Below are 11,383 nucleotides of genomic sequence, written 5' to 3' on the forward strand. Positions count from 1 at the left end.
TACAAAATCTGTTTCTGTCTGGTTTCGAACCAGAGACCTTTTGCGTGTTAAGCAAACGTGATAACCACTACACTACAGAAACTGAACGCTTCTTCGGTTTCAGTTTTAGATTCCAAATTTGAAGATGTCAGATGCTTCAAGATTCTAGTGAGGCTTTCACTCAGATACCTGGATTCAGAGTACAGACCACTGCGCCATAGAATTCTTGCTGACCGTTAACCCCAACGATGAGATGACAGTATCATGTATGGCCGGTTAGCTCAGCTGGTCAGAGCGTGGTGCTAATAACGCCAAAGTCATGGGTTCAAACCCCATACTGGCCAGTTTAAATACACATTTTTTCAGATAATTGACTTCAAAGTAGCAAGAGGATTTATGTTAAACCATTTCATATGTTGATTTTGAAAAACATAGGAATATGAGCATTTTTATCCAATCTAAATTGTGGTAAAATCATGTAAGTACTTCTTAAATCCATGAAAACTCAACAGTTTGTAAGGTAGGATAGCTCAGCAGGTTGGAGCGTGGTGCTGGTAACACTGAGGTCATGGGTTCAATCCCCGTACTGGTCAATTCATATCTAAGGTCTTTCAGACAATCAATATTTCAAAATATAAAAAGGGTAAGCAATAAAATCAACACTTCCAAATAAAAAGACAATCAACACTTAAAACTACAAAATGGTTCCAAACTAAAATCCATACTTCAAAATAAATAATGGTTCATGAATTTGAAATAAATAATGGCTCTTCAACACTTTAAAATAAAAAAAGTGCTAGGAAGAATACATTTATGCAAGTTGACATTGAAAAACATTAGAATATGAGCACTTTTGTTAAGATCATCTACGTTTTTAGCAAATCGATGAAAACTCATCAATCTGAAAGGTCGGTTTGCTCAGCTGGTCAGAGCGTGTTGCTAATAATGCCAAGATCATGGGTTCAAACCCCATACTGGCCAGTTGAAATATAGTGTTTGAAACAATCAAGACTGCAAAGTAACAAAAGGATTTAATTTAAACCATTTTACATTTTGATTCAAAAAACATTAGAATATGAGCACTTTTCTCAAATTGTGGTTTATTGTGGTAAGATCATGCACTTTTTCTGAAATCCATGAAAACTCAGTAACTTGGTGAACAAACTGTCAGACTTATATTTGTGCCTAATTTCACATTACAGTCCATAAACTAAGCCTGGGAAAAAAAGAAATGTATTGAAGATGTCAGGAACAGAGACAAATGGTTCTACTGAGACTTGAACTCAGATCACTGGATTCAGAGTCCAGAGTGCTAACCATTACACCATAGAACCACCAAATGGCATTTGAAGAAAAGTAGCCTCGATTTCAAAGATGCCTACAATGAAGTGGGTTGGCAAATGAACCATCACGAAAACTCTTGTTCTCTCACTGAACCCTGTGAGAAGCATAACGTACAAAATCTGTTTCTGTCTGGTTTCGAACCAGAGACCTTTTGCGTGTTAAGCAAATGTGATAACCACTACACTACAGAAACTGAACACTTTTTCTGTTTCAGTTTTAGATTCCAAATTTGAAGATGTCAGATGCATCAAGATTCTCGTGAGGCTTTCACTCAGATACCTGGATTCAGAGTACAGACCACTGCGCCATAGAATTCTTGCTGACCTTTAACCCCATCGATGAGAAGACAGTATCGTGTATGGCCGGTTAGCTCAGCTGGTCAGAGCGTGGTGCTAATAACGCCAAGGTCATGGGTTTGAATCCCGTACTTTCTCTGACAAGCACTTGTGGGATGACATTAATTTAGAGGAAGATATTGACTCACCAGGTCATCTGGTGAACATCATTTCTCGCACCATAGCAAAAATGTCGAAGTTTGTAACCTTTTTACATAGCAGCTTGCAATGTAAAGATAAGTTTGAGGCTGCATTTGGCACCAATAAAAGTGTTCCAGCTGTAAATACAACTCGTTGGAACAGTACATTTAAACAAGTACCTGCCCTTACAACTCTAGAACACAAATCACTCAGTGAAATGTTCAACAAAGACTATGATGATGTGTGTTCAGTGCGTGGGAGTGGAACCAGCTAAAGGAGCTATGTGTAGTCCTTTTTCCATTTGCTGAAGCAACAGAGCTGCGCAGAACCCTCAAGCTCCCAGGCCTCTGGTAGAGGACCCGAGCTCAGAGGATGAAAGAGAGACCACCCACAGAGGGTGAGAGGGGAATTTTTATATATATATATATATATATATATATATATATTTTTACATATTTAAGTCATTATGTTGTGACAGTATGTTATGAGACCGACAAGCTGTGAAAATATTGAGCTCTTATGCCTTTTCTCCATGTTCCCAGTGCTAACTAGAGAAGTAGACTGCTTGGTCAAAAACAAACCATCTGATCCAGCAACAGAACTGACAAAAGTCAGTCAGGTTTTTGTGCACGTATTTCAGTGGGGTTTGTATTTCTGCAGATGGCAGTAGTAGCTCAGGGAGGAAGTGAAGGAGATCAATCTTTTTTTTTTCAACAAATTAACTGTCTCATAACATATTGTCACAACTTGGTGACAGATATAGATTTATTTAATAAAAGTTATATAATGTAGCTTTAATCTGTATATGAGAGAGAAACAAGAGAAATGATTGGCATTTTTTCAGTTTTACACATTTGCACATTGCTTTGAAATAGCACCTTTAAAAACAACATAAATGTATGTACTGTTCATGAAAGGCAGAGAAAATACTATTTTGATCAACTTTAATTAATTGTTTGAAATTCTGTGATTGCTACACAGAAGTACTAAATAAAGATGTTTATGTTTATTCCAGTTCTCTGTGTTAAATATCTAGGTGTTTTTATGTGAATGTGGGTCTTTTAGATCAATTTTAGTGATTTTGATCATGTTTCACATTTTATTGTCACATACTGGCGCTGGTCTTGGTCTCGACTTCCCTCGGTCTTGGTCTTGACTTGGTCTCGGACCCTAAAAGTCTTGGTCTTGTCTCGGTCTCGATACACTCTGGTCTTGGTCTTGTTTTGGTCTCGGGTTAGGTGGCCTTGACCAGAACACTGGGAGCTGATGAAGAAAATGGTGTCTGGTTAACTCTCTTTTCTACAAGGAGATCTCTGAGATAGACCCAGAATATGCTGAGAAGAACAACATATCTGACTTCTAATCTGGTAATAACAGGTTCGATGTGTCATTCTGGTCACATCCCAGAATGACCTGGAGAGAGTCACCACAGAGCGAAGTCTGAAATTCCCTTTATTTCCATTACCCCATTTTGGATATACAGAGGACAATAAATGGGTGGATTGTGTAGAAGAAAGTAAAACAATCACAATCAAACTTGTGCATCCAGTTCCTGTTTTTAAAGCCATTGAGGTATTCTGTATTCATTCCACCCTGGAAACACAGCAGCTTTGATAAATCCTTTGAAAACCACAGTTTTTATGGCATTTATGCCCACAATGGTGCATATGTGAAATGTATCTGTCATCTTGCTATCTATCCAATTTGTGCAAAAACTTACCAGCATTAAGAGAGAGATGATGAAATCATACCAATGTCTTTTCTAGGACGCCTGCAGTTATTTGAGACGGACGTTACAAAACTTGACTCTGCACAACAACATGACTTCAGACATAAAATGTGTGCTTGGATGACCTGCCTGTGGCTTTTCAGATGATGATGAGGGAGATCAGACAAGAACAACATAATGTTTATGTTCAGCAAGAATGGCCACAGATTTCTCTTTTAAAAGAGCATCAGGTAGTTTCTGCTCTTCTCGGTTCTTCCAAAATGCATCTGAACGATGGATGATGTAAATCATTAGTCAACAGCCTTCCAAACAGACTGCAGTTTTCATATAAGACGAATATTCTACATGGATTTCAAAGTTTCAAATTTAGTAGAATTTGGAAATATGAACTATTTATTTTCTAACTAATAAATGAAATCCTTCTGTGTGAGAGCTGCCTTCGCATTTTTAATGCCACTGTGACTCTGATATTGCAGCAATATATGATTTACTAATCACTTAATCTATGAATTACATTTTTTTCACCAACCTTATGAAACCTCATGAAACTAAAAGTGAAACTTGACTGCAAGCTTGTTTTATTATGAAAGTTTTTAGTCTTTATGTGGCTACTTATGGAACATCTGGAAAATGTAATTCTCAGATATTAAATCGACCTTTAAATATATGATAAATATAACACATGATGCTGATATGACAGCTAAAGTAACGTACCTGATGACTCAACAAAACACGGTGAACTCCACACCCTTGATCCCAATTCACAAGCAGTCTGGAACAGGAGCACATCAGAACTAACTCATGAGATGGATGGTATGAAAGTTGATTTTCAATAAAATCAGAAACAGTGTGACAGATGTTAGAAACTGGAAAATAAACCAAAAAGTGATAACTCTGCCACTAACATCTCACATGTGCTCTGTTGTTTCCTAAACACACGGCTCTCTTTCACGTTTTCTATCATCTTTTGTTAGAGCTAACATGGAAAAGAAAATGGTCCCTGTGAACTCAGAGGAGGAATATGAGGACCAGCAATGATCTCTGGATCCATTCATCTGTCCAGGGTTATAGAGGAGAAAAGCATTACCTTTCTCTGCTCTTTCAAAGTGAAATAAGATAAAATAAAATGAATGTAGGGAGGAGAAAACAAAGAACCTTGGCTCAGTCTTATAAATTTCATAGCCTGCTGGTTTTGATGATTGTTATTGCCACAAAAAAGAGTAATGAATGAAAACAAATGAGACTTTCTGGGTTTTTATTGTAAGACTGTAATAGTAGAGGTGGATATTCTCACTTTGACTCCAACAATCATTCTCTTGGTCATTTTTCTTTCCTGTGTTCTCCAGTCCCAAGGCATGCTGAAGTCAACTCAGAAAAGGAGAAATACTCAACAAGCTCAAAAAAAATTAAAAAAGCAAAAAAAAAAAACAAAAAAAAATTCAACCAAGCAGTCAATGCAGCTAAAACAACAGATTTATTTGCAGAGGATTTGCAGTCGTCAGTCACCATGGGAGACCAAATTTAAAATTTACAAGGAATCCCTTTACACTACCCATAAAGATGAGCAGGTCAAAATCTACGGTAACACTTTATTTGAAGGGGGGTGAATAAGACTGTCATGACACTGTCATAAACATGACAACACCTGTCATAACATGACGGGTTATGACAGGTGTTATGTCTGTTGTCTGTTGTATTTATGACTGTTGTCATAAATATTATGACAACAGTCATAAATATTTATGACTTGTCATAAAGCGTCATTCGGTAAATTATGACACTTTTAATACAAAGTTGACATTATTCAAAATGTCTTTGTTATGACAACTTGACATTAACCAAGAAATCATTACTGCTTAAACTTTACCTTTAATAACATAAGGTTAAAATTTTAAAGTGCAATCAGTAATACTTTTATAACAAATTTATATCAGTAATGATTTCTTGGTTAATGTCAAGTTTTTATTAAAAGTGTCATAATTTACCGAATGACACTTTATGACAACAGTCATAAATATTCATAAAGGCTTATTCATGTTCATGACAGGTGTTATGACATGTTTATGACAGTGTCATGTCAGTCTTATTCAACCCCCTTCAAATAAAGTGTTACCAAATCGACTATTAACTACTAACTAGACCACTATGTTTGGTGTTCTAACATTTTAAATATAATGTGACTGTAATTGTGTAGAACTGGGCCCATATTTTCCAATATTCTTCCCAGAGAGCTTCTTATCTTGGCTTACAAATTAAACCTTAAGCTAAATCTTAAGCATAATTCAGCTGAGAGCGACTGAGCCAGGAGTCGACAGAAATGACGGATGGTTGAACCAGTTGCTAGGTGTGACGCTGTCTTCAAAATGAAGTAAAACAAACCAACCATCTGTAGTCTCATTAAACAAACACAAGCCTTCATTTTGTTGCTTATTTGTTTGTATTTACTAAATGAGATCATACATTAATTCACACTCATAACATCAAGCTCTCAGGTTTGACTCATTTCTGTCCAACTCTTTTTGGGGACTAGATGTTTTCCCACATACATACATAGCCTGGCATATATTCATGGTTTCTTCTACACTTCCATGTTAATTACATAATTTATACAGACCTTATGAATAAGCATGAATGGTTGCCTGTTTAATATCCCTTTGTAATCAGCTGCCAGTGTTTATTTTGCCTTTTTGCTGCTGGTAAAGGCTCCAGAAAATAAATGAAAGTATCCAGTGATAAATTTTGCTGCTGTAATTAAAAACAAAGGAAAATAGATGGTTTGATGACATAAAATGAGAAATGTTTGAAAGTTTAAAGGCGTTATCTTCAAAGATCACCAATTATGAAGACTTTGTCATAAATATGACACTTTTCATAACATTCAGAGGATTTATGGCAGGAAAACAAGAAATCACTTCAGTCCACATTACACTGGAGGGTAAAGAAATATTCTTTTTATAAACCTCTAACCTAGTTTTTACTCCACTGGTTTCTCATTTATTTAAATTACTTCAACAGCGCAGGTTTCTGGAGGTGAAACGTTTCAGGTGCTTCAACACGAACATCTGAGCAAGATGCTGCTAACAACTATTACCCATTTGATACAACCCATTTAAATTGCAGTGAGTGTGTTACACTGTGTTTTCTGTCACAGTGTAACACACACACTCACTGTTGTCAGTAGAAACAAGTGTTTATTTTTATAAAGAACAACCAACCCAGGGAAGCTTTATAGTTCAGGGTGTAAAAGGCCAAAGCAACGACCAAAGAGCCCCGTCTGACTGAAATAAAACACAAAAGGAACAATGACTGAGCTCCTTATGTATCCACAAAACAGGAGAGAAAGGACTGAAAGAGAAAAACCTCTACCACCTTCCACTGTGAACAAAACCACCTTCCTTTTAGATGTTCACTTACATTTACTCACACACAAATACTCAGCTCTGCTGCACAAGTGTTAAACAAATAGATGAGTTCACTGCAAACCAAAGCCGGGAGAAAGAGGCCTGTCACTTTGAGATGGAGCTCTTTACACTGATAATCTGCAACACCAGGCAGAGCTGAAACAACAGGGGAGGAAGAGGAGAGCCCCTAGAGGTCAGGGGCGGTAACACCACTGAAATGTAAGGAGCAACATTCCTGCATTGTGGATCAAATGAAGCATAAAAAAAGCAGCCATCCAAGAATTTACTTGAACAAAAAAGTATTTGGTAAAAAGTCTACTTAAGGACTGAGTAACTGATCAAATTATCAATCATTTAATATTTAAAAGTTACATAGTCAGATGGGCCAACATGTAAAGTTAAGTGGACATTGTGGTATGTCAAGGCTGGAAATGACAATAATTAATACAAGTAAAATAAAAATAAAAAAATCATACAAAGGAAAAAAAAAATCCAAATCCGTTTCTTTTAATAAAATCTTACAGAACTTTAATAAAAGCTGCAGGTGTCTGTCTGGTGAATTTTTGGTTAAAACATGTTTGTTTTGTTTGGCTAAAAGTAAACTTAGTTAAATGTAAGTTGTCTTCCTTTTTCAAGAGTCCATTTGTTCTTTAATTACAAGTTTACATCCCTGCTGTCAGAATTTTTAATTGCTTTTCTGAGGCTGGGAAGTTAAAAAAGAAATATAAAGATGATCTTCAGGATAAATATAATGGGTGGGACCTGTGAAGCAGAAGCCCTGAAGGTTTGAAACTTTTAACTAAACCATATTGAACAGCATCAACTCAACAGTATCAGGGATGAAACTGCTGCAACATCTGTACAGCACAACAGCAAATTGGATTTCAGCAAAACCAGAACACAGTGGGTGAATTCAGCTGCTGCTGCCCAAAGCTAAACACAAAGCTTTTAGAGGAAACTCGGCTTTATTGCCATCACTAAAGGGAACTTTATCACTGCTTTATAAAAATGATTTCATCATTCCTGTTACATGAAGTTGGCAAGGCAACAGAATTAGAAAAAAAATGGATTGTTTGTTTCAAGCAAAAAATCAAATAAGCAAAATTTGTACCAAAACTAAGCAAATGGACAAAGATTTCAGTGTCTTAAGCTGCAAACTCCTGTCACCAAAATGCATTTAATTCTGTGGGATATTTTAGGCTTATTTGTGAATTGGTTATGCTGTTTTGTAGTAATGTGAGCAGCAGCCGTGGTGATGAGATGGAAAACACCAACATCAGTCCAAGGAGTTACAAAGTTAATCCAAGAGAAAATCATCCAGGATGTCACAAGAAGAACCCAGAACCCAGTGCTTAAATCTACTTTTAATTTTTGTCATTCTTTTAAGGATTCAGATGTAACTTCCAGCCCATTGAATCCTGCATGAAAACTGAACTCTTAACATCTGTGTTGACCGATCAGCTGAACACGCCGTTATGCTTCTCTTACAGCACAGTCTGTCCTGGCAGTCAGACACAGTGGAGGAAACTAATGGAGACACACGAGTGACTGAAAAAAAAAAAAAAACTTTTCAATTGTATGAGCCTGAGGTTTTTTTGTATAAACCAGAGTAATCCTCTGAGGCCTTCCTCATCTCTGGACCTTTCAGGAACCGCAGTACATATCGACTGTGCAGTAGCTTTGCAGTTTGATAGCCAATTTGCCGGCGCCTCCCTCATGAGCTGACAGCACTGAAGGTGCCCCAAGTGCCAATTTACAAGTACTTGGAAACGAACACCTACTGAGAAAGAAGAGGGTGAGAAAAAGATAAAAGGCAGAGAGAAAGTTCAGCTTGATCAGCCCACCTTTCCTGGGAAAGCTCCCAGCTGGGTAAAACCGCCCCGAAGTGAGGAACGGACAGGAACAGAAGCTTCTGTGCCTCCCTGTTTATCTGCCTCATCATGTTGCGAAGAAAATAGATTTACAACTTTGACACTTAATGTGAAGTGCAAAAAATAAGGACAGCCTAAAAGAAAAAGCTGACATGTTGTCAAGTATTTTCCTTTTTTTTATTTTTCCAAAATGCAGTAGTAATTAAAATCTTACTGTAAAAAGTTTATCAAATTAAATGAAAAAGCTGTGAAGGATCAGACACCCGGTAATGATTCTGGTCTGTCGCTTCGCTCTGAGGAAACTTTCCCTGCTTCTTATTTTCTGTTTGATGTTTAAATTTCTTGCCTGTTTAAAGTCACATTACAGAATCTCAATAAGAAGAAGTGACCTTTGACCTTTGACTCAGCTCCAGACTGTGAAGTTTTTTCTTTCTATGCAGTGTTTGGTGGATTTGTTGGGTTTTTTCTTCAATCTGGTCTCACATGTTCATCAGGCAGCTGCTGCTGTGCAGATTCAATTTAACGGATTCTGTGATGGTAAACAGGCTGAAAAAATGTTGATTTCAACAAATCTAAAATGTTTTATTTTAGTAGAAGAATACTTTGGATCTTTTAATAATTCCTGTCTCACCCAAACACCATGATCTCCAGTCAGCACAGAGGAAATCACTCCTGTCCTTTTTCATGACTGTTGGTAGAAAACCTAAAATATTACTTTTATTGTGAAAACTTCACTCACTGCCTTAAAGTACATGGTGACCAAACGGGGGTGAAATTGGTTTTACAATTGTATTTTTTCCCTCTTTTCAGTTCAAATGACAGTTTTCAGTTTCTTCTGGGACATTCAGAGAACTTCCTGGGTTTTCAGTGACAAGAAGAAGAAAACTTTTCCTCAAATGAATGAGGTTGTCTAACTGTTTTGGTGGAGTTGTGGATGAGATGCCTTCCTGTTGGTTCTGCAGTATGCCATATATTACTAAAGGAAGAGTTTCTTTATCCTGCTCTGTAAATGTGTCAATATTTTTTATTATATAAAAAAACCTATTGATAGTAAAGAGAAGAAAAATCCAAAAGAGCCAAAAACAGAAAAAAAAACTGAATCAGAAAAACTGAATGTTGTGACAGGAGAAATGTTTTTTTTTTTAAATGCTGAAAAGAATGACGCCAAGCAAACTTAAAATAAAAAAACAAAAACAAAACAAATCCACTAAAATTTGAACAACACAAAGAAGTGCAGTCTGAGGTAAAAGAAATAGCTACCCAGATGAGTCTTTATGTTTGATGGCCTCTCTGGTTTGTGGCAGATGGACGGTGGAGTGGAGACAAATGTTTTCAAGAAAACTGAACGGACCGTAAACACAGGAATCAAACTAAGTTATAAAACATGCTGCATTCAGAAGTGCTGAGTCCCTCATGGTGTTCCAACTTTTGTATTTCTCAAAGGTTTTTCAAAAAAACAAACCTGATGTAGTTCAGTTAGCCAACGGTTGATATAAACAAACCAAAACACCAACATATACACTGGAATACACTGTTCATAATCACCTTTAAAATGGCATTAAACATGTTTTTCAGTAAACCCACATTTCTGTGTTTGACAATCTAAGAAGTTATTTTCATTGGTTTAAGCAGAAAACCAAACAGATTTTGAACTATTTCAAGTTTACAGCATTAAATTCAGTTTAATTATCTGAGGAACTTTTAAAGAGCGTTCTGGGAGCTTGTTGTGTGTTAGGAGTTGTAATGACTAATAAGTTTTTGTAAAATGTTGGGAGAATGAACTTTCTGTATGTTTGTGTATGTGGTGAAGCATTAGAGTATGGAAGAAGTAATGAATTATTTACAGACATAATCATATTGGATTCTGTCTCCCCATCAAAGCATTTCTGTGTTAATTGGTGTTTTCATTTGATACATAAACAAAAGCAACAGCGGATTATTAAAGCAGTGCAGCAGCCAGAGGCAGAGTTCTGTTGGGGAACATTCATTTATTTGTCTGGAGTTCCTCACATGATTCAGAAACTCTGGAGAGACGTCAGTTTGTTTTCCCGCCTTCAACCTGATTATCTCCTCCAAATTATAAACATTTATTCTTGTCTTTGCATCAAAAGTGCTAAGTAAGAACTTTGTTTCTGCTTTCTAATTACCTGTACACTGTGGAAGATGCTTTTTTTTAATGACTTCAGTTTTTACATCACAAAAATATCTGAATTTTCATATTCATTTAGTTTTTCCATTTGTTCTTTGAAGCATCATTAGAAGAAGACAACAATAATAACAATAATAAACGGTTGTCATTGTCCAAAATTGCCCCATAAAAGCAGCAGATCTCTGTGTTAGCCTCTAGCCAACATGAGGAAAACAACAGAACAGCTGCAGAGAGAAACAGAGCTTATGGAGCCAATATGTGCAGGAGGAGTTAGAACAAAATTGCAGCTGGTTTATTGAATGCCTTCCCGTTAGTTTCAGATTATATTTTAAGATGGATTAAACCTCACCTCACAGATGGACTGCATGACCACAATAAGCAACAAAAAACTAGAAAACATTGTAAAACAGAAACAAACTCTAAAGGAGAAGAGC

General features: G+C 36.5%; 4 non-coding genes across 4 annotated transcripts; 1 reads left to right on the forward strand and 3 right to left on the reverse strand.

The window, feature by feature from the left end:
• Positions 1–9: 9 nt before the first annotated feature.
• Positions 10–82, reverse strand: trnav-aac (transfer RNA valine (anticodon AAC)). The gene has a single exon. It is a non-coding gene; the product is annotated as a tRNA-Val (tRNA).
• Positions 83–249: 167 nt separating this feature from the next.
• Positions 250–323, forward strand: trnai-aau (transfer RNA isoleucine (anticodon AAU)). Its single transcript has one exon. It is a non-coding gene; the product is annotated as a tRNA-Ile (tRNA).
• A 918-nt stretch (positions 324–1,241) lies between these two features.
• Positions 1,242–1,313, reverse strand: trnaq-cug (transfer RNA glutamine (anticodon CUG)). Its single transcript has one exon. It is a non-coding gene; the product is annotated as a tRNA-Gln (tRNA).
• Positions 1,314–1,443: 130 nt separating this feature from the next.
• Positions 1,444–1,516, reverse strand: trnav-aac (transfer RNA valine (anticodon AAC)). The gene has a single exon. It is a non-coding gene; the product is annotated as a tRNA-Val (tRNA).
• Positions 1,517–11,383: the final 9,867 nt, after the last annotated feature.

The sequence above is a fragment of the Poecilia formosa genome, unplaced genomic scaffold (genome assembly GCF_000485575.1).
Source record: "Poecilia formosa unplaced genomic scaffold, Poecilia_formosa-5.1.2 Scaffold200, whole genome shotgun sequence".
Classification (NCBI taxonomy): Eukaryota; Metazoa; Chordata; class Actinopteri; order Cyprinodontiformes; family Poeciliidae; genus Poecilia; species Poecilia formosa.